Source organism: Rhincodon typus, chromosome 7 (genome assembly GCF_021869965.1).
Source record: "Rhincodon typus isolate 14 chromosome 7, sRhiTyp1.1, whole genome shotgun sequence".
Taxonomy (NCBI): Eukaryota; Metazoa; Chordata; class Chondrichthyes; order Orectolobiformes; family Rhincodontidae; genus Rhincodon; species Rhincodon typus.
In genome coordinates, this window is record NC_063338.1 from 69,866,124 (window position 1) to 69,891,123 (window position 25,000).

Consider the following 25,000-nt stretch of genomic DNA (forward strand, 5'->3'; position numbering starts at 1 on the left):
ATACAGTGAAAAGTATTGTTTTGCTTGCTATCCAGGCAAATCATATCACAAGGGCAATAGAACAGAATGCAGGTTATAGTGTTACAGCTGCAGAGAGGGTGCAGAGAAAGATCAACTTTAATACGTGAGAGGTCCATTCAAAAGTCCTGATTACAGCGGGGAAAAAGCTGTTCTTGAATCTGTTGGTATGTTTTCAAACTTTGATCTTGTGTTGAGCACAAGATACATTGAAGAGAGTATAACTGGGGTAGGAGGGGTCTTAGATTATGTTGACTGCTTTCCCAAGGCAGCAGGAAGTATAGATGGAGTCTATGGATGGAAGGCTGGCTTGTGTGATGGACTGGGCTGTGTCTATGATTCTCTGTAATGTATTACGGTCTTGGGCAGAGCAGTTGCCATGCTAAGGTGTGATGCATCTGGATAGAGTCAAAGAGATGTACAGTACAAAAACAGACCCTTCAGTCCAACTCATCCATGCTGACTAGATATCCTAAATTATTCTAGTCCCATTTGCTAGCATTTGGCCCATATCCCTCTAAACCCTTCCTATTCAAATGCCCATCCAGATGCCTTTTAAGTGTTGTAATTGTACCTGCCTCCACCACTTCCTCTGGCAGTTCATTTGATACATGCACCATCTTCTGCATGAAAAAAGTTGTCCCATAGGTCCCTTTTAAATCTTTCCCCTCTCACCATAAACCTATGCCCTCTAGTTTGAACTTCCCTACCCTGGGGAAAAAACCCTCATGATTTTATAAACCTCTATAAGGTCACCCCTCAGCCTCCGATGCTGCAGGAGAGTAGCCCTAGCCTATTCAGCCTCTCCCTATTGCTCAAACCATCCAACCTTGGCAACATGCTTGTAAATCTTCTCTGAACCTTTTCAAGTTTAACAACGTCTTTCCTGTAGCAGGGAGACCAGAATTGAACGCAGTATCCCAAAAGTAGCCTTACCCATGTCCTGTACAGCAGTAACATGACATCCCAACTTCTATACTCGATGCACTGACAAATAAAAGCAAGTGTACCAAACACTTTCTACACTACCCTGTCTACCCATGACTTCACTTTCAAGAAACTGTGAACCTGCAGTCCAAAGGTCTTTGTTTGGCAATACTGTGCATCACCCTTTCACTAAGTATATAAACCATGCCCTGATTTGTCTTTCTAAAATGCAGCACCTCATATTTTATCTAAATTAAACTCCATCTGATCAAGGTCCCATTGTGCTCTAAGGTAACCTTAGAACATAGAACTGTACAGCACAGGAACAGACCCTTCAACCCACTATGTTGTGCGGAAAATGACGCCAAATGAAACTAATCCCTTCTGCCTGCTATTGGACCATGTGCTGCCATTCCTTGCATATTCATGAGCTTATCTAGAAGTCCCTTAAATGCCCTCATCGTATCTGCCTCCACCACCACCCCTGGCAGTGCATTCCAGACTCCTACCACTCCCTGTGTAAAACAAAAACTTGCCCCTGACACATCCTTTGATCTTGCCCCCTCTCACCTTAAATGCATGCCGCCGCCGCCCCCACCCCCGGCAAGTATTAGACATTTCAACTCATATTAGACATTTCAACTCTGGGAAAAAGATTCTGCCAACCTTCCTGGCTGTCGACTACACCACAATTTAGGTGTCATCTGCAACCTTACTAAATATATCTCTTTTATTCACATCCAAATCATTTGTATAAATGATGAAAAGCAGTGGCCCCAGCACCGATCCTTGTGGCACACATACTGGTCACATCTCGAAGTTGCATCTTGTTGAATGTAACTTGTTTTGTAACAGTATGTTAGGTTCATAATTGCTTCTAAAATGGCACTCTGACCCTGAAAACATGTTTTATATTTCTGATTTTTTTTCTCACATTTTTAAAATGATTCTTTGCTTAGGTAGAAATAGTTATAAACATATGTATGTTCCAATAATATATTTCAGTCAAATTTAGGAATGAATGGTAATCAATTTACCTTGCTGTCTATGATGCTTCAGCATGATTACCCATTTATCCAATTTTTGGCAATATTGTTGCTGGATATCTGCAAATCTCTTGCTATGCTGCCATATTCGAACTGACTTCAGGAAATGGGAAACTGAAACTGAGATTGTTGTATCCACTTTCTTCGAAGTCAAGCAGTGAGCTGACACTCAAAATACATGCTGCTGAAATCTGTAAAGCACCCAGGAAACCAATCAAAGCAATCAACCAATAGCAGCAGCCAATCAGAAAAATTGGCCTCATAAATAGAAATGTAGAATCAGTGGGAGCTGCACTTTCAATTACAGGCTGCAAGAGGAGATGTGAAATGGTAGGTGGAGCAGGAGGCTGAAAGAGGGATGAAGGGGGACGGAGGATGAAAACGGGGGCTGCAAAAGGAGGTGGGAGGAAAAGGAGTCGGCAAATGGCAGTGGAGTGGCGGTGTAGGAGGAGGCCTGAAAGGAGAGTGAGGTGAAAGAGGCTGCTGAAGAGGGATGAGTGGGTTTGGGGAGCAGTCCACAACAGAGTGGAGGGAGACAAAGGCTGCAAAGGAAAGAAAACTTTTACAAATCTGTCAACAAAGGAATACAACCAATGGAAGCCAGGAAAGTGTGTGTGGAATCTCTCCCTAAACGCTTCATGCAGAGATAAAATATTGTGGATGCTATTGTAATGAACAGTAAATTGTTAAGTTTTATATCTGAGATGCTGTAAAAATGGTGGTAACTGTCAGATTAAAATCTTCCAACTGTGTGTATGCAATGGAAATTCATAATCTCACCTCATAGATGAATAGGTAGGTGGTAATTATAATCTGAGGTATGTTTAAATAATCTTTTTAGAACTGCTAGCTTTTACGGAAAATAATGTGGCTAATTTTTTATGTCTTTTGCCAAGTTAAATACTGTGGTACCTAAGAAATTAATACTTTCCTTGTGTGTTCTGGCTTTAAGTTTAATGAAGCATTGATAATTATTGAGGATAATGACGAATTGCTGTGAGGGTCTAAATACCCCATATGTCCGTATAAATAGTAACAGAGGTACATGACTGCATCTGCTAAAAGATGAGTGAGTAAATGAAAAAGAAGCCCTTGAAATTTGAAAAATAGCCTCAAGAAAGAATTGATCCCTGCAATGTGAATTACCACTTTGCCACTGAGTATAAAATCAGGACTATTGTTGTTAAGTTGTTCGGTACGCTGAGGTGAGCAGTTCAGCCTAAGCATGTTATCACTGTATCTCGGCATGTGGTAAAAAAAGCAGTCATCAATGGATGCATTTATCAGCACTAACTTTGAAATAGAGGAGGAAAGCAATTCTTAATGTCTGCTTATTGATGGCACCTCATAAATATGGTATGTAAATAACACTTGTAACTTTTATGTTGTGCACAGAATTGCCAAGCGCAAAGTATTTTCACTTCAGGGAATGCAGTGTCCCCTATGGTACCTGTAGCTTATTTGGGGTGTTCTTTTGTGTGTTACACCTTTTATATCTAGATATGGAACTCCTTAATTTACATCCACTGCTAAAAGTTTTGAAATTGATGCATACTGGTTTCAGTTTTTTTTTGTACACTAATAAATGTCCACACCATATGGATTCTATGGTAACTGACTTGAGTATCAATTTGGAGAAAGGGTGGTAGGGAATCTAACAGCTGTTTTCAAACATTGGTTAGTTCTTCATATTTTTCTGGGTTGGAATGTATACGAAGGTTACTCTGACATGTGTATGCATTGGTTGAAATTTTCCAAACATAATTGGATTCTGGAGATGTACCAAAGGATTGGAAGACTGCTAACACCCCTATTCAAAAAGGAACAGAGGTAAAAAGCAAGTAACTAAAAGCTGATTAGCCTTACATCTATTGTTGGAAAAGTATTGGAATAAATTATTAAGGAAGTAATACAAGAACTTTTGGAAAATCATAATCTAATCAAGCAGATTCATCACAGCTTAATGAAAGGGAAGTCGTGCCTAATTTATTAGAGTTTTTCAAGGAAGTCTCAACCAGAATTGATAGAGGGGATATGTTATATTTGGACTTCCAGAAGGCATCTGACAAGGTACCACACAAGATTATGTCATAAGAACCCACTGTGTTGGGGAGTAGTATACTGATATCAGTAAAGAATTGGCTAATGGGAAGGCAACAGCAAATGGGGATAAGGGGTTCAAGGGGTTCTTTTTCAAGTTGATGACTCGTGACTAATGGCATTCCGTAGGAATCGGTGCTGAGACTGCAGCTGTTGACAATATATATGAATAACTTAGAAGGAAGTGAATGTACTGTAGCCAAATTTGCAGATGACACAAAATTGTGTGGAAAGTCAGGTTGTGAGAGGGATGCAAACAGTTTAGAGAGAGATATTAATAGGTTAACTAAGTGTGTAAAACGTTGGCAAATGGAGTACAATGAGAGAAAAAGCAAGTTGTCAATTTGGAAGGGAGAACAAGAAAACAAAGTATTGTTTAAATGGAGAAAAGCTGTAGAAAGCTGTAACACAAAGGGAATTTGAGGTACTTGTGCACAAAACACAAAGGTAGCATATAGATACAGCAGGAAATTAGGAAAGATAATGGATTGTTGGGGAGTAAAGGGTTGCAAGGAAAGGGCATTTCTGAAGAAGGGTCCTGACCTGAAACGTCAACTTTCCTGCTCCTCTGAAGCTGTCTGGACTGCTGTGCTTCTCCAGCTCCATACTGTGTTCTCTCTGACTGCAGCACCTGCATTCTTGCTATCTCTGATGGATTGTTGGCCCTTATTTCCAGGGGGTTGGAGCATAAGAGTAAGCAATTCTTACTGCAAATGTAGAAGGTGCTGGTGAGACCATATCTGGAGTACTGTAAGCAATTTTGGTCCTCTGAATTAAGGAAGGATAACATCTCATTGGAGGCAGGTCAGAGAAGGGTAAGCATGGTATGGAGGGATTGTCTTATGAGAAAAGACTGAACAAATTAGGACTCTATTTACTGGAGTTTAGAAGAATGAGAAGTAATCTCTGAAAATTATCGGATTCTTAAGGGGCTTGGCAGGGTAAATGCTGAAAGGATGTTACCCTCGTGGGAGAGTCTAGAACCAGAGGGCATAGTCTCAGAAGAGAGTGATACTAAATTAAAACTGAGATGAAGAGGGACTTCTGTCAGAGCATTGAGAATCTTTGGAATTCCTTGCCACAGAGAGCTGCAGAGGCAGAGTCCTTGTGTATATTTAAAGCTGAGATAGATTATTGATCAGTCAGTGAATCAAGGGTTACAGGGAAAGGACAAGAAAGTGAGGATGAGGAATGTTGGATCAGCCACGATCGTATTGAATGGCAGAGTAGGCTTGAGGAGCCATATGGTCTCCTTCTGTTCCCATTCCGTAAGGTCTTATAATATTAGCAATAACTTCTGAGTGATAACTTGGCCAGAGGTCAAAATGTTAAATTTCAGTGGAATATGGATTATGATGTAACAATTACATTACAAAAAAATTATACATAAATAAAAAAAACCCTCGTTCAATTCTCAGCTTCTATTTGTTATGGACCAGACCAAATCCTCTCAAAACATATCAATGAGATAGCATAGACCCTAACTTTTATCTTATTTAAAGCAAGAATAAGGTGCTACATTCCAGATGCAATTCAATTGGTCTAACTACTATGGTTTAAGCAAAACACACTTTATTCTTGCACCACAATTAAAATTTGCTATAACTTTAACTCTATTGAAATACTTAGCAAAATACTATATTATTTAACTACTACTCATCAACTGTTCCAATATAGCAGCGTCCATAAACACAACGTCGGCAAAGGCAAATTCAGGAAAACAGATTTATTCACGTGCTATCTCCAGTCTTAAGGAAAGGAAAAACTGAAACAATGAGTCTAGCAGCAAAAGCGGAATTCAAGCTTTTGCAGCAGCAGAGAGAGACCTGCAGCTAGCAGCTTCAACTCCCAAAAAAACCCCAACTTCAACAACTGAAAGCAAAAACAAAAACCCTGGGTCTGAGTCTTACTTCTTTTACCTAACTGCAAAAACAACCCAAAATATTTACTCTGTTTTCCATGGGGTAGATACCTCGGCACCAGATTTACAACACCCCTCTTCAGGAGAACTAGGACAGAGCACATCCCTCTTAAAGGCACATTTTGTCACATTTAAATTGTCAGATTTTACAAACCAAGGAGACACTTGGGCACTGAAATGGACTTGTGTCCTTCTACTTATACCATTCCCAAAAAGTTTGAAGTAAAATAAAGATCATCAACTTCAGAAAGCAGTGTGGAGGACATGACTCTGTCTGTATCAATGGTGCTGAGGTAGAGGTGGTTGAGAGCTTCAAGTACTTAGGAGTAAATATCACCAACAATCTATCCTGGTCCATCCACGTCAATGCTACAGTCAAGAAAAGATACAAACGCCTCAACTTCCTCAGAAGGCTAAGGAAATTCAACATGTGCACAATGACTCTTAGCAATTTTTATAGATGCAGCATAGAAAGCATCTTATCTGGATGCATCACAGCATAGTATGGCAACTGCTCTGCTTAAGACCACAAGAAAGTGCAGAGAGTTGAGAAAACAGCCCAGTCCATCATGAAAACCAACCTTCTATTCATTGACTTCATCTACACTTCCCACTGCCTTGGGAAAGTAGTCAACATAATCAAAGACATCCCCCCCCCCCAACCTCAGTTATACTCTCTTCCACCTTGTTCCATTGGGCAGAAGATACAAGAGTTTGAAAACACATACCAATAGATACAGTTACAGATACATATTACAGTTGATCTTTCTCTGCACCCGTAATACTATATTCTGCATTCTGTTCTGTTACCCTGAAGCACTTATGTAAGGTATGATTTGTCTGGTTGGCAAAGTCAGAAGTCACATGACACCAGGTTATAGTCCAACAGGTTTATTTGAAATCACACGAGCTTTCGGAGCACAGCCCCTTTGTCATGTTCAGCGAGAGAGCAGAGCACGCAGACCCAAAGTTTATAAGCAGAGAGATCAACGACAGAGAGATCAAAAGATCAGGCAGCTGGTGTGAATGGAGTGTCAGATGATAAGTCCCTGCAGGTGACCATGAGTGTTAGATGGTGAGTAAAGTGTCAACAGCTGAATAACCAGCGAAGGGATGGTCTATAATCTGATTAAATGAGGCAGAGAGATAATTACAAAAAATTAAAAAATTAAGATGGTGCTGGAGACCAATCCAATGGCTGGAATAATATGATAGGTGTAAGAGTCACATGCCAAGAGTCTCACTCAGCACCTACGGACCAGTCGAACCAGAACCATTTCTCGTCACATTGGATGTTTTGGTACTCCACACCACCATCCCCCACAATGACGGCCTCACTGCAACAGCCTCGGTTCTCAATACCAACAACTCCCAATTTCCAGGCACCATCTACAACTCGTCTGCTTCATCCTCGAGCACAACGTCTTCACCTTCAACAACCAGTTCCGTCCAGATGCATGGAACAGCCAGGGGAATGCAATTTGCACCCCGATATGCCAAAATTTTCATGTACAAGTTTGAGAAAGACTTCTTTGCTGTGCAGGAACTCCAACCAATGCCATACACCAGATACATTGACATTTTCTTCCTTTGGACTCTTGGCGAGGAATCACTGAAACAACAACATAGGGATATCAACAAGTTTCATCCCATCGTCAGACTTTCCTTGGACTACTCTTCAGAATTAGTCTCATTCTTGGACACAAGCATTTCCATCAAGGACGGACACCTCAGTACCTCACTCCTCTACCACAAGCCTATAGATAACCTCACAATGTTGCACTCCTCTAGCTTCCACCCTAAACATATTAAAGAAGTCACGCCCTGCGGACAAGCCCTGCACATACACAGGATCTGCTCAGATAAGGAGGAATGCAACAGACACCCGAACGTTTTGAAGGACGCCCTCATAAGAACAGGATATGATGGTCACCTCATTGATCTCCAGTTCCAACGTGCCACAGCAAAAAAACTGCAATGACCTCCTCAGAGGATAGACACAGGATACGACCGATAGAATACCCTTCGTCGTCCGTTACTTCCCCGGAACGGAGAAACTACGCCATGTTCTTTGCAGCCTTCAACATGTCATCGATGATGATGAGCATCTCACTGAGATCTCCCCTACATCTCCACTTCTTGCCTTCAAACAACCGCCAAACCTTAAACAACCCATTGTTCACAACAAACTTCCCACCCTTCAGGATAACATTGACCACAACACCACACAACCCTGTCATGTCAACTTCTACAAGACATGTTAGATCACTGACATGGATATTACCATCACATGTGGAAACACCACCCACCACATACATGGCAGATACTCATGTGACTCGGCCAATGTTGTCTATCTCCCACACTGCAGGCAAGAATGCCCCAAGGCATGGTATATTGGTGAGACTATGCAGATGGTACGACAATGGATGAATGGACGCCACACAACAGTCGCCAGACAAGAATGTTCCCTCCCACTGGGGGAGCACTTCAATGGTCAAGGGCATTCAGCCTCTGATCTTCAGGTAAGCTTCTTCATATCACTCTATAGGTGACCCCCACCATACTGTTCTGTATCTGTAAAATCTTTCTTACTGCCCTGTTTAGACAGCATCAGCTGGATAAATTGTTATGATCTCTCTAATTAGTTTGTACATTGTTGAATTACTTACGACTTGAGTTAGACCCTCGGCATGCGACTCTTAGACCTATCATGTTATTCCAGTCGTTTAGTTTGTCCGATAGCTTGTGTGATTTCAAATAAATCTTTTGGACTATAATCTGGTGTCGTGTGACTTTTGACTTTGTGCACCCCAGTCCAACACTGGCACCTCCACATCATGTCTGGTTAGCATGCAAAGCAATACTTTTCACTGTATTTCAGTACGTGACATCAAATCAAGTCAAATTTAAAGTGATTTCTGTTGCAAAGTGTGGACCATTGCACACCACCAAGGAACCAGCACCCAATAAAATGTGCTCTAGCTGGACTTGCAAGACAGCAGGGAACAGAATTGAATATTGGAAAGGGACTTAAATGGTTTTCACAACATTCAAAACTTTTGGATCCTGCTAAAGGAAATGAAACTCAGAGTTGGAAAATTATTGACAGTTTAAAGTGAAAGCTTAAACAAACGATTGGATACTGTGTTATTGTTGACATCTGTTAAAATGCTGCAAATGTTAAAGCCTTTGCAAGTGATTGGATTAAAGTGGTGTAATGACATCCAAAATTCTGAAACTATTTATTTAAGTTTACAAAATGGAGTACTAGTTTCAACTTTAACCTTCTTTTGCTAGCAAAATGTTTTTTAGTCCGTTGATCTTTCCTGAATAAGTACAAAGTGAAACTATTCCACTACTTTTCTTTATAAGTTCTTCTTAGGCTCTTGTGGTGCAGAAGCAGTGTCCTTATCTCTGAACCAGGAAGCCTGGCTTCACTTCCCACCTGCTCCAGTGGTATGTTATAACATACCTGATCAGGTTGATGAGAAAATATCCCCCATAAATCTTCTTCCTTTTCATTTCATTTGAAGGTGCATCAAAACATGATTTTGTAATACCACTTGGAGGTACTGCAGCTTGGACATACTGGACAAAGTTTTTAGCAGCTGTAATTTAGTTCTAGTAACTGTTTAAAAAAAGTCTTTGTATTAAAAAGATGAAAGATTTTTGCGTTTATTGCAGTTTTTACAGCTTAGGATGTCTCAAAGCTTTACAGTCATCAAATTTTACAGCCAGTGCTTTACTGTAACCCCTTTGTGCAAAAGCTGCTAATTGCAGGTTTAATTGGGGCTGCTTGAGACAATCTGAGCAGTCTGCAGCGACAGCCTCACACCTGTGATAGTTGAAAGGTACTACAAGGGATGTTTTTGATCTACATACCAAAGTAGGGGAATTTCATGGATGTCTACTGAACTGGAAATTGATGGTTTTGGTATCCAACTTGAGGGCATGTACATTGTTATCCATTTTGATTACAATGTCTTTCCCCCAACATTCCCATGTCTTGAATCCATACGTTTGGTGTAAGTAAAGTTATCCAGTTTTTGAGCGTTAACACCTATTTTTCATTTGGATCTATCATTTACAACCTTTAGTACTCTTTTTTTTTTTGTTCTGGGCACCCTCACCATCCATTTCACTCACTCCCACTTTGTCAAACACCAAAAAAACCTATCATCCACCAGCATCCTTCAGTACGAAAGAAGAGTAATTGAATTTAAAACATTAACTCTTTTTTTTCTCTCACTAATATGCTACCTGATCTGCTGAGGGTTTCCAGTTGATGTTTGGGGAAACTCCTACAGATATACAACTCTAGCCTTTCTTTAGGCATATTGGAGGTTACAAGTTTGGGATAAATGGTCCTTGAAGCATGCTGAATTTCAGATTGGCTGCAGTGTTTTCCCCAAGAGAGATGGACTGTAATGCAGAAGTTTGTATCACTTTTCTTTTTAGGGGGCCCTTCTATCTTTTGTACTGACCACCTTGAAGTTATTTTGTTGAGACAATTCCCCATAGTAGATCAGTTTGAAGATTCTCTAGCCACCATGGGGGAGACATGGCCTATCCATCCAAGTGGAAATTTTTGGAGGGTGGTGTCCCAGCCCACTGAAGGTCCCTGATGTTTGTGACTTTGTTCTGCCATCAGATTCTCATAATTGACCTCTGATGTTTGTGGATGAAATATTCTAAAACTTTGTAGCACCAATTGTTAATGGAAGATTCTGAACCATGTCAGATTGCATTGGGCCACTGTCATTGCCAGTTTCACTTCAGACTTCAGTTTAATTTACTGCTGCTTCCAGACACTATCACGGAGTCAGCTATAAGAAGAACTTGCTTTCTGTATATGTCCACTGATGTTTTTTTGTCAATAGTGGCATCTCTAGAGAGCATACTACCAGAGTATCTACAAATGAGATTGGTGTCACAACCTGTAGAGCTGGATGAACACAACAGGCCAAGCAGCATCATAGGAGCAGGAAGGCTGACGTTTCGGGCCTAGATCCTTCATCAGCATTCCTGCTCCTATGATGCTGCTTGGCCTGCTGTGTTCATCCAGCTCTACACCTTGTTATCTCAGATTCTCCAGCATCTGCAGTTCCTACTATCTTTGGTGTCACAACCTGTTGCTTCAAAGCATTTGCATCGTGCTGGCTGAATCACAATCTCAATTTTCACACTCTGATTTGGAGATCAAAGCGTTTGGAAGCACTTGTAATTTCTTTTGTTATAGTCTGGATATCTCCCTTATGAGCAATTAGGAAACTGTAATCTGTATACAAAGCTTGCTGATTTCTGGCTGTGTAACTTTGGTGAAAGCGGTCTTGGGAGATAGAATAGTGCATTTTGCTGATGTCATCAACAGAAGCACCCACTCAACAGATTCTCTGTTTTAAGTTGAGCAGTTGTCTGAGAAAGAAAGCCTGTCTCCTCTTAATTCTACTAATAAGGTAAAAAAGGTAATCAAATCAAATAAACATGACAAAGCCCCTAGAGCTGACAGATTTGCAGTAGAGATTTAGAGATGTAATATTACAGGGTTTGTTAACAAATTTACAGCTGTTTTTAAGAATATCCAAGATGAGAGAAAGTTGTGATGTAGTCAGCATCTGAAACGGTTATATATCCAAAAACTTATTTATCGACTACTGACCAATAAGTCTTTCCCAATTACTGGAAAGTTTCTTACAGGGATCTAATTAAACAGTCTATATGTCCATCATGTAGAACATGTTCTCCAATCCCAGTGCCATTTTACAGCTAATCATGTGACAGACAGACAGTAGGATTTTTCCCAGCAAAGTGGGCAAAAGAGAGCAGTATCGTGATCTGTATCTGCTACTTATTTACTTAATTAAAGCTGTTGACAATGTAAAATTACCTCCTTTATGTTGCGTACTTTCCAGGCTAGAACGCCTGAACAAATTTGTCAAAACTGCATGTACTGAATGTGGCGTTGGTTGTGGTGAGATGTCCAACAGTTACCATGCAGGCAATTTTGTAAAGCTCATGGCCCCCTAACTCTTCAGTCTTGTCTTTGCTGCTATGTTTAGGGAAGCCACCTGAGTCATGCTTGCAGACATCAACAGTGGCAGAATATTGTTCATATTAAACATTTGTTTGTTCCATATTAAAATTGCCTGTTGATTTGTAGATTGAATCTTTGTGTGATATATCTGTATCATATTCATATGCCAAAGCTGAGTTAGTAAATTATGGCAGTGGTTTTTTTATTTGATTCTTGAATGTTCTAGTACTATCCCTAGATGTGGTGGAAAATTCATTTTTTGGATTGGAGAGCACACAAGATTGACCTGCTAGGGTAGTGATAATGCTAAATCTCATCAGAATAAATAGTGTAAAATCCAAGAATGTAATTATGTCTGTTGGATTACTTGGGAATTTTCAAACTATGTACTGAGCATTTTGAGTTGCAGGATAAATATGGCATAGTTGTTGGGTTATTCAGCCATTAAGTACTTATACCACTACAGACCAATGCAATTAATTCTATTTCCCTGCTATATACCCGTAGCTCTCCATATTTATTTGCTCCAAGCACAAATTAAATTCTATTTTAAAATTATGATTATTTCCACTTCCACCAAGTTCAGCACCATTCATGACCCCTCAGGTACCGAAGCAGTCCATAATCAAATGCAAAAAGACCTGAAAAATATCTAAGCTTGGGCTGACAAGTGACAAGTAACATTCATATCACACAAATGCCAAGCAATGGCCATCTCCAATAGAGACAATCTAATCAGTATCCCTTGACATTCAATGGTGTTCCATCACTGCATGCCCCACTATCAACATCTTGGGTGTTACCATTGACCAGAAACTCAACTGGACTCACCATATAAATACAATGGCTACAAGAGCATGCCAGAGGGTCATAGTGAGTAACTTACCTCCTGACTCCTTGTCAACCCTCTGCAAGGCACAAGTCAGGAGTGTGATGGAATGCTCCCCACTTGTCTTGATGAGTGCAGCTCCAACAACACATCAACCTTGGCACCATCCAGGACAAAGCAGTCCACTTGATTGGCACATCACAAGCATTCACTCTCTCGATCACTGATGGTCAGTAATTGTCATGTCGTACTATTTATAATATGCAGAGCAGAAATTTGTCAAAGATCCTTAGAAACCCTCAACCACTTCCATCTCTAAGGACAAGAGCAACAAATACAAGGGAACACTACCAATCACAAGTTCCCATTATAGCTACTAACCATCTGACTTGGAAATACATTGCCGTTCCTTCACTGCCGCTGGATCAAACTCCTGGAATTCGCTCCCTAAGTGCATTGTGGGTCTACATGGACTACAGTGCTTCAAGAAGGCAGCTCACTACCACCTTCTCTAGGGCAACTTGGGATGGGCAATAAATGCTGACCAGCTAGTGACATACATGTCCCACAAGTAAATTAAAAAGAATTCCTCACTGTACGAAAAAGGTTTTTCCTCATAATGTCCCACATCTTTTGTTGAAAGGGGAGGCGATGGCCTAGTGGTGTTATTGCTGGACTATTAATCCAGAGACCCAGGTAATGTTCTGGGGACCTGGGTTTGAATCCCGCCACCGCAGATGGTGGAATTTGAATACAATAAATGTCTAGAATTAAGAATCTAATGATGATCATGAATCCATTGTCGATTGTTAGAAAAACCCATCTGGCTCACTAATGTCCTTTAGGGAAGGAATCTGCCACCCTTACCTGGTCTGGCCTACATGTGACTCCAGACCCACAGTAATGTGGTTGACTCTGAACTGCCCTCTGGGCAATTAGGGATTAGCAATAAATGTTGCCTAGCCAGCGACACCCTCCTCCCATGAATGAATAAGGAAGAAAAAGAAAACCTTGGACTTTATGCTGTCAACAAATGGGAACAGATTAAAACCCTGCACATTTCAATTGAATCTCCCCACAATCATCTGTTGTCCAAGAAGAGGGCCCCAGCTTCTGCAACCTAACTCAGTGGCTAAAATCCTTTGTTCCTAGAACTAGAGTTAACATTAAGCAGTCTCCTTTTCTACTGACAATAAATGTTAACCAAAACTACAAGGCAGCATTGAAGCATGTAGACATCTGTTTCACTGCACTCCATTGGCAGCAGGTACCAACCAATTCTTGAAGTAATATAAACACTGCCTGTGGCAACGCTTTGCCCATATATGTGATAAGTTCCCCATGGTAAATGATTGGCAATAAGCGTGTATGCAGTCTCTGATGGCTGATTTACATATTATTTTCATTTGGTGGAAGAATTGTCTGAGGTCACTGTTACTGTAAACTGAAATAAATAGAAATAGTACTTGATTTTAAAATTTTGTCCAATTTTGTTCATGCTGCAGCCGTCTGTTTTTGGATAATCTTGCACAATGTATATTGTCATTCTAGTTTTTATTATACAGATTTAATGGATTCACACTAATAGTAATGGACAACACCACATTAATATTTCCCCTTCCACTCCAAAACTGCTTCTTCATACCCAGATAGAAATAAAACCTCGAATTCTAATAAAAAGTAGACAGCAAAAACAAAAATAATGACGCTATAAATCTGACATAAAGCTAAATAAACTGCTCTTATTTTAATATGTATCATGCAATTCCTGAATATAAATTTGAAAAAACATATATACTGTCGTCAGTCTCTCAAAACCAGGATTGTGATATAAAATTTGCCTGCTAGGTTTCATGATTTGGCATACTTCCACAGATAAGTATGTAGTCTTTCAGATAAAATATTGTTGCCACGTTTCACATAAGCATTGTTTGTGGGGGGATAAAAGTGACACCATGTCACATAAGATGATTTTAGGTCCAATGAATAAAAACTTGATCATAGAATTCCTACAGTGTGCAAACAGGCCCTTCAGCCCAACAAGTCCACACTGACCTTCCAAAGAGCATCCCTTCTCCTCCCCCTCCCCCTCCCCCTGGCAGAAGGTAGAGAGTGGATTTAAAAAGAGGTCTTTTTCAGGATGGCAGCTGATGACTACCGGAGTTCTGCAGTGGCCCTTGTTGGGACCGCAACTATTAACACTGTTTTCAGTTCCCTCATTCAGATTATTAAAGCAATGTTGCTAAGTTTGCAGATGACACAACAATAGGTAGAGGGGCTGGCAGTGTTGAGGAACCAGGGAGCTTGTGGAAGCATTGGCAATTGCGATAGAGTGTAGGAAAATGTGACATTATGTACTTTGGTAGCTAGATTAGAGGCACGGACTATTTTCTGAGCTGGGAAAAGCTTCGGAAATCTGAACCACAAAAGGGACTTAGGAGTGCTAGTTCAGGATTCTCTTAAGGTTAACATGCAGGTTCAGTTGGCAGTTAGGAAGGCAAATGCATTGTTAACATTCATTTCATGACTCCTAGAATACAAGAGCAAAGATGTTCTGAGGCTGTATAAGGCTCTGGTCAGACCCCATTTGGAATATTGTGAGCAGTTTTAGACCCATATAGAATGAAGGTTGTGCTGGCATTGGAGGGGGTCCGAAGAAGGTTTACAAGAATGATCCTGGGGATGAAGGGCCTCTCATATGAGGAACAGTTGAGGACTCTGCATCTGTACTCCAGAGTTTAGAAGGATGAGGGGGAATCTGATTGAAACCTGCAGAGTGCTGACAGGCCTGAATAGAGTGGACATGGAGAAGATGTTTCCAGTAGTAGGATAGACTAAACCCGAGGACGCAATCCAAGAGTCGAAGAGACGACCCTTTAGAACTGAGATAAGGAGGAATTTCTTCAGCCAAACAGTGGTGAGTCTGTGGAGTTAATTGCTGCAGAAGCTCTGGACACAAAGTCATTGTGTGTATTTAAGACAGAGATCGACATGTTCAGTTTGGTAAGGAGAATCGAGGGTTACAGGCAGAAGGGAAGAGAATGGGATTGAGAAACATCTCAGTCAATGATTGAATCTACTCTGCCATTCAGTGGGCCAAATAGCCTAATTCTGCTCCTGGTCTTACATTTTTAGCATTGTTCTGTCTTATTTCCATTGAATTGGTTGATACATTCAAACCGATGTATACAGAACTGGTTAATGCGTTATAAAAACTTGTTCTCAATGTTGGAAGATTTAATACTGATTGGTCATCATCATATTCATTTTACCTATTTAAATTACCGTAAATTCTGTTTGAAGGATCAGTTTTAACCTTGCTGTCTAACTGATTTGCAGTTCACTGCACAAGTTTTGCAACTTATCTGTGCCATCTGCGGATATGATGAGCAGAGGAAAAAAGTCCCAAAAAGAGCATGTTTTCCCCAGAATTGATTACCTCCAAATGTCTGATCATCAAACAAAACTGGCAGAGGACTGGTAGGAAGTAGCACAGTGCCTTTTCAGCCAAAGGTTTGGAAATGATTCGAGGAGAGGCCTTTTTGTATTTGTTCATGGGAGGTGCGTATTTATTGCCCATGAGAAATTATGATGTGTTAGATTTTTAAATAGCTACTGTCCTTGGTAATCCCACAGTATTGCTAGGGACAGAATTCTAGGAATTTGGTCCAGAGACAAGGAAAGAATGTAGTTCTGAAGCAGCATGGTTGAGTGACTTGGAGTGAAACCTGAAGGTGGTTGCATTCCTAATATTCTGTTGCCCTTGCTCTCAGTGACAAGAGATCACAGATTTGGAAAGGGCTGTTCAAAGAGCTTTGGTGAATTACTGTGATGCATCTTATAAATTTTGATAACTGCCGCTGCTGCATGCCAGTGATTGATGATGTGGACATTTAAGGTGGTGAATGGCTGCCAGTCAAGCTGACTTATTAATTTTTGATGTTGTTGACTTACTTGAATGTTGTTGGAGCTGTGCATAGCCAGTTAAGTGGAAGAGTATTCCATCACACTTTTGACTTGGCTGTAGACTTTGGAGAGACTGGAGGAGAAATATTGAGTGCAGAATTCCCAGCCTCAGGCCTGCTGTTGAAACTACATTAGTTATATTGTTGCTTCAGCTCTTTTTTTTTTTTGGTCAGTGGTGATCCTGAGGAAGTTGATTTGGAGGATTCAGCAATGATTAATTCTATTGAATGTCAAATGAAGATGGTCAGATACTCTTTTTTGTTAAAGATCATTGCCTGACACTTCTTGGTGTTATTGTCATTGCTGATAAATGGCCCAGAATGTGGTCCAAGTCTTCTGCATGCAAAAATGGACTTCAGTATTGAAGGTGAATGAGCTTGAACTCTGAAGATGTCCATTTCTGACCTTATGGTAGACGGAAGATCATTGAATCAGCTGAAGATCGTTGGGTCGAGGGCATTATTTTGAGGAATAGGGGCTGTTGTGGTACAGTGGTAAGTCAGTAACTTTGCCCCTGGTGGGTTTAATTCCCATCTACTTTAGAAGTATATTTTAACATATCTGGACTGTTTGATTAAGAGTATCTATACTGAGGGATTAGTACCCATATGGTGCAGTGAGAATGTCTCTACCTCTGGGCCAGTAGACCCAAGTTTAGGTCCCACCTGCTCTGGAGGTGTTTAGTAACATATCTGAACAGGTTGATTAGAACATATATATTCTGAGAAAGTTTTGCAGTGATGTACTGGCGCTGAAATAACTTGGCCATTAACAACCATGACCATTTTCCTTTGTGCTCCATACAACTCCCAACCAATGTAGGGCTTTACAATTGATTGCCTTGATTTTCTATTTTGCTGTGGCTCCTTAATAGAATGCTCCTCACGTCTGGAATTCGGCTCTTTTCCATTTTTTTAGTCCATGTTTAGCTTAATGCTATAATGAGACCTGGAGCAAAACTGTCCTGGCAGAATCCAAACTGGGCAGTTTATTGATGAATGAGTCTTGCTTGACAATACTGTCAACAACACTTTTGCTGACCATTGTGAGTAGACTGATGGAAGAGTAATTTGCTGTATTGGAGCTTGCTATTTGTGTCTAGGCTGTAAATTTGTCAGGTAGGTACCTGTGTTATGACTAGACTGAAATAACTTGGGTAAAAGTACGGCTAGCTGTGGAGTAAGAATCTTCACTGCAGCTGTTTCCAGTTCTGCTCTGTTATTTCTTCACATCACGTGGGGTTTATCAAATTAGCTGAAGACAGACCTGGGGTCCTGGGAAATTTGAGGAATGGAAAAAATGGAAAAGTAGTATAAAATAAACAGTTAGTCATTTGGTAGTTCAAAACTTAAGTGTTGCTGAAAGGGTGCTTCGAAACTTTTCATCTGTCATTCATTAGGACATTTTCAAGAAAACCAATGAAAAGTGGAACAACCTTTTACACCATATGAGGAAAGAATGCTGTATAGTTGGCAAATGAACTCTGGTGGAGGCATTGTCATGGAGAATGCACCGGTTAGATCATGACTGACTGTTAACTGCCAGACTTTGTTAAATTTAAGCCAGGCAGGTCGACTCTGACAGGTCAGGGCATTACAGGAATGAACCAGAGAATGCTTCTTAACAAAATAGGCAAGGTGATTTAGACACCATGTACGTACATGTTCTTTCTGTCTACATAAAAAAAAACAGAGAGCTCTGTATATTCGTACATTTAGCTTCCCATATGCATAACCATGCCATATTGTGAGCTCAAAATATTGTGTTTTGCACCGTGCCCAACGTTAGATGTGATTCTGCAATTGAATATTTGCTAAAGAATCCTGAGTGTACTAAGAATCACACTGATAACGAATTTAAGATCGACAGTCAGGTTTGCAGTGTGGCATAAAATAACTGTCCGCCATCATCGACATACTGCATTTTCCATAGCAACATCTCTACCAATTGTAGTCCAGTTGACAATCAATAGCACTCTCTTGTCATACATCACAAAATATTGTGCCTCTTTCGTTGAAATTCTTGCGTATGTCTTGATGAGTACAAGATGAACAACTTTGTCCAAATATGTCTATTTTCAAAAAGACAAATGTTGAGTTATTTTTCTTTCAGTTTGAAGGAGGACAATTTAATCAGGCAAATGTAATAACCATCATTTCTATTGAAAGTAAAGTTAATTAACAAAGACTGGTATTTACATAGCACTGTTCATCACCTGAAGATGTCACAACACCTTTCAGCCAGTTAAGCATTTGGTGTTTTCTTTCCCCTTCTATCCTTGCACAGTTAGTGTGCAATGTAGGTGATGTATCAGTCAGTTTGAACACAGCAAGGTCCCACAGCGGGAATGTGATAATGAGCAGAGTAGTGGTGGGATTAGCCAAAAGTTATCTCAAACAATATCATGGGAGCATTTTATATCCAATTGAGAGGGCATACGGAGCTTCACTTAATATCTCATCTGGAAGACACTATCTCTGATAGTCCAGTGGTGCAGCACTACTGTGCTGCTGCACTACATGTTATCCCAGTTAATGTGCGTTTAATGCATTTCACCTGGTTTAGTGAACTCGTGCATGGTCCTGAATTGCAATTCCTATTCATGTTGCTGTTGCAGCTGCAGCAATCTCCCTGCTGGATTATATAGGTCATTTATTTATTCAGGACAGATCCAAACTGGCCAGTTACCACGCCATTAGTCTACGGTCAATCATCAATAAAGTGATGGAAGGAGTGATTAATCTTGCTATCAAGCAGCACCTGCTTAGCAATAACATACTCTTTGATGTTTACTTTGGGTTCTGCTAGGGCCACTCAGCTCCTAAGCTCACTACAGTCTTTGTTCAAACATAGTCAAAGCAGCTGAACTCCAGAGGGGTGCTGAGAGTCACTGCTCTTGATATCAGGCCACATTTTATTGAGTGTGGTCAGGGAACTCTAGCAAAATTAGACTAAATGGGAAATGGGGAGAATTCTTCACTGGTTGGAATCATAGCTCGTATAAGGGAAGATGGTTATGGTTGTTGGAGGTCAGCCATCGTTGCACCAGGACACTCTTGTAGGGGTCCGTCAGTAGGTATTTTCTAATCCACCAACTGAGGTTATCACACACCTCTAGAGCAGGTGGGGGTTTGCATACAGGCCTCCTGGTTCAGAAGGAGGGACACCATTATTGCACCACCAGAGCCAATTTACATTCTTCAGGATAGTGTCCTCAGCTCAATCCCCTTGAGCTGCATCATCATCGACCTTCCCTCCAACATAAGATCCGGTGTGTGAATATTCACTGATAATTGCATAATTGGCCACCATTTACAATTCTGCAAATACAAAAGCAGTCCATTCCCAAATGCAACTACACTTGACTGATATCCAGGCTTTGGTATGAATATTACTTACCACTTAGCAGCTTGATAAGTGCCAGGCATTGACTATCTCGAACAAGAGAGAATCTAACCAAAGCCCCTTGATATTCAATGCCATTATCATTGCTGAATCCTCCAATATCAACATCCTAGGAGTTAGGTCAGAGATGATGAATCCTACAATGAATAGTTCACTTCCTGACTCTCTCAAAACCTGTCCACCATGTGAAACCATGAAGTCAGAAGTGCATTGGAATTCTTCCCACTTCCCTGCAACATGCCCACAAATATTAATTTTGTTCACACAGACTTCTGAGGTTATTGTGTGGCAGTAACTTCCAGAATCAGAAGTCACGGCTACGAACAGCATCACTACGCCACTCACTGTATGCGTAACCGTAGGGTGGCTTGTAGCTGCTCAGCTTTGATGGATGTTGCTTGCCTGCAAGAGCGCAGCTTCAACTTCACAAAAGAAGCTTGACAGCATCCATGACAAAACAGACCATTTGAATGGTACCAAATCCACTAACATTCACTCCCTCAAACCACTGATGCACAGGAATAGCGCTTTGCACCATCTGCAAGATGCATTGCAGAAATTCTCCAGAGTTCCGTAGAAAGTACCTTCCAAACTCTCAATCATTAGCGTTGAGAAGGACATGGGCAGCTTCTATATGGGAGCACTACCACTGCAAGTCCTGACTTGGAAAGATATTACCGTTCCTTCACTGTCACTGAATCAGAATCCTGCAGCACCCTCCTGTGTAGCACCATGGATGCACATATACCAAATGGACTTCAGCAGTTCAAGAAAGCAGTTCACTGCCCCTTCTCCAGGGCATCAAGGGATCGACAATAAATGCTGGCCCAGCCCGTGAAGCCCATATCCTCTGAATAAATGTTTTAAAATTACTTTTAATGGGAAGAAGACCGAAGAGAGCTTAACGTTGATTTTTGACTTGCTTTCATGGTTTACCTTGGAGTTTAGTTTCCATTTTGTATTCTGTTGAACATTGATCAGTTTGTATTTGTTTTCCTTGGCTAGCATCACTACTGATTTTGTTTTAATCATGTGAGTTGACTTTCGTATTTTTTAAAATGCCTATTATCCTTAGTCAAACGTTTTAAATGTGACCTCAGTGCTATTTTATTAAAGGAGCCTGTTAATGTAATCTTTTGCCAAACGTAATTTGTTATTGGGAAGTTCCAACTTGCAATGCGAGAAACATCTTTTAGCATGATGTTGACCGTTTACCTATGGCACAAGTTGGCATCCAGCCCAGACTAATGGAACAAAATAGTTGTGTATTGGATGTAACCTCATGGCCTGGCATATCCCCCACTGTACCATTACCACCAAGCTAGGGGACCCAACGCTGACACAATGAAGAGTTTAATCAGGAGCAGCCCAGGCATGCCTAAACTTGAAATGTCAGCCTAGTGAAGCTGAAGCAATTACATGCTGAACAACAGAAGTAGCATTGACTAGATGGAAAACAAAAACAGAAATGGCTGGTGAAATTCGACAGGTCTGGCAGCATCTGTGGGGGTAAAGCACTGTTCATGTTTTGAGTCCAGTGACTGTTCATTGGTCTTATTTATGCAACAGATAGGGCCCAGTGATCCGACAACAAATGAATTTTCTCTGCGGTCCTGCCATATGCAGTTACGAATGCTGGTGGACAATTAAAGAGATAAAAGGAGGATGTGATTCCACCAATGACCCCATCCTTAATGATGGGAGAGCCCAAGATATTAGTGTAAAAGATCAGGCTGAAACATTTCACATTCATCTTCAGCCAGAAGTACCGATTCGAAGACCCTCACCACTTTTTTCGAGGATCCCCAACGTCATAGATTTCAGTCTTCAGCCAGTTTGATTTACTCCACATGATATCCTCAAACAGCTGAAGGCTCTAGATGCTGCAAAGGCTATGTGCCCAGACAACATCTCAGCAATTGCACTGAAAACATGAGCTCCAGAACTAGTTGCACCACTAACCAGACTGTTCCAATACAACCAAGATCTACTTGGCAAAGAAAGCAAGACAAATCCAACCTAGCCAATAACCGTCCCTTTAGACTACTCTTGATCAACAACAAAGTAATGGAAGGTGTCATTGATAGCAAGCAGGACTTCCTCAGGAATACCCTGCTCATTGGTGCTGAGTTTAGGTTCTGCCAGGGCTACTCGAGTCCTGACCTTACAGCAGCCTTAATCCAGTCATGGATAAAATGCTGGACTCCAGAGGTGAGGTGAAAGCGACTGCTTTTGACAGCAAGGCAGCATTTGACCAAGTATGGCATTAATGAACCATGACCAAATAGGAGTCAGTTAGAATTGGAGAAAACATTCTCCTGGTTAGAGGGATAGTTAGCACAAAGGGAAATGGTTGCAGTTATTGGAGGTCAATCACTTCAGCTCAAAAACATCACTGCAGGAATTGCTCATAATTGTGTCATTGGCCCAACCATCTTCAACTTCTTTGACCTTCCCTCCATCATAGGGTCAGGTGTAGCGATGTTCATTGATGATTGCATGATATTCAGCATCATTTGCAATTCCTCAGATACTGAAGCAGTCAGTGTCCATATGCAACAAGACCTGGACAACATCCAGGCTTGGGTTGATAAGTGGAAAATAGCATTCACATGACACAAGTGCCAAATATTATTGAGATACTTTATAACTTGTTATCCTACCCCATATCAAACATCCTGGGAGGTAAAAAAGACCCATGTACACTGTTGCTACAAAGCAGGTCCGAAGGAGTGAGTTGGAATACTCTTCACTTGCCTGGATGGTTGCAGATCCAGCAGTTGTCAAAAAAAGTTTGACACTGTCCAAGTTAATTTAAATCCTATCCTCTGCATTCTGTTCTGCATAATCTGGAAGTATAAGGTCAGCAACAATGTGGGAATACCACCACCCTGAAGTGCCCCCTCCAAGCCACATACTGCCCTGATTTGGGAATATATCACTGCTTTATCTTCTTGTCACTGATTCACAGTCTTGGAATTCTATCCATCAGTACCATGGGCATATTAAATGGATTACAGCTAATGCCAGCATTAATTGACTTTTATTTAATTTAGAATGTTTTATGACTTAGCAAGGTAAACCATTGTGCTTTAAGATCTGCTGAAAGTTTTTGGACCAAGTGTTTTAAGCTTAGGGGAAGCACCCATGGTCTAGTGTGAGTAAGACTTTTTATCAGTCTTAATTTGTTCCTGGGTAGTTTTGTGATGGAGATGGTTGTAGAGATCAGTGCTCCTGAGAAGGGGAAGATCAGTGCTTCTAAGCAGAGGAAAATATAGCAAAGCTGTTACCTTAGTCTCAAAGCAAAAGTCTTAAGGTTTACCTGAAAAGGTTACATAAAGTTAAGTATTTTTAAGCTGGGAATTTTTAGCTCCAGGAAGAAGATATCAATGTTTCCAGTCTAGAAGTTGAAGTCAGTGTTTTTTAAATCTATCGCGGTGTCAGAAAAGATTTTTTTTCTTCTCGTGTACAAGTGATGCTTTTAGATATGGTACAGGCATTTTTTCTGGAATTATTAAAGGAGTATTTTGGGTTTATACTTTGTGTGTTTAAAAATTTTGGAATTTGTGTTATAAATGAATAGTTTAGTTTAGTCTATTCTATCTTTTTGTAACATTGTTATATATCAGTGAGAGCATCCAACCAGAGAGTGCTGTGACATTGCTCGTTTGCATTCTGGGAGTGGACTTTGCGGTCAGCGTGGGTGTGAAGGACATTGTGGGAGAACCTAATGTTAAGGAACGGTCAGCTCCAAACATTACGTTACTGTAGTGATTCCATCCCTCCTTCTTCATCTAACCAAAGTGAAAGGAGAGGCAAGATTCACCAGGAGAGGGGAGAGAACATCGTGAGAGGAAGGATGGCAGTGAGAGTTCCATCGGGTAAAGGAGCAGGAGCTGAAACAGCTTCTGGAAACTGTTGTTGGTGAGTAGTAGGTAAGCTTCGAGAAATTGTTATCTGAGCAGAGAGCACCAGCAGCTTCAATTTAGTGTTAAAATTATTTGACATTGTAAGGATTAATTAAGTTAAAGAAGTGAGACATGGCAGGAGAGCTCCAAATCATAGCCTGTTGCTCTTGCTTGATGTGGGAAGCTGGGCACATTTCCAGCGCCCGGGATCTGCACGTGTGCAAGAATTGTTTCCTGCTGCAGCTCCTGGAAGCCTGAGTTTTGGAGTTGGAGCGGCGTCGGAGGACACTGTGGAACATTCGCGAGGCAGAGTGTGCAGTGGATAGCTCGTATAGAGAGACGGTCACACCGCAAACTGACATTCCACAGGCAGGAAGAGAATGGGTGACCACCAGGCAGAGCAGGAGGACTAGGCAGACAGTGCATTAATCTCCTGTGGCTATTCCCCTGCAAAACAGATATACTATTTTGGATACTGTTGAGGCGAATGGCCTCTCGGGGGATACAACAGCAGCCAAATTCATGATACCATGGTTGGCTCTGCTGCAGAGGGAGGGAGAAATAGGCATAGAAATGCTATAGTTAAAGGGGATTCAATCATAAGGGGAATAGCTAAGTGTTTCTATGGCAGCAAACGAGAGTCCACGATGGTATATTGCCTCCCTAGTGCTAGGATCCTGGATGTCTTGGTCCGATTGAGAAGTTTCTGAAGGGAGAGGGCAAACAGCCAGTGGTCATGGTACTCTGGTGCTAAGGACATAGGTTAAAAAACAGATGAGATCCTAAAAGCAGAATATGGACAACTAGGAAGAAGGTTGAATTGTCAGACCTGAAAGGTAGTTATCT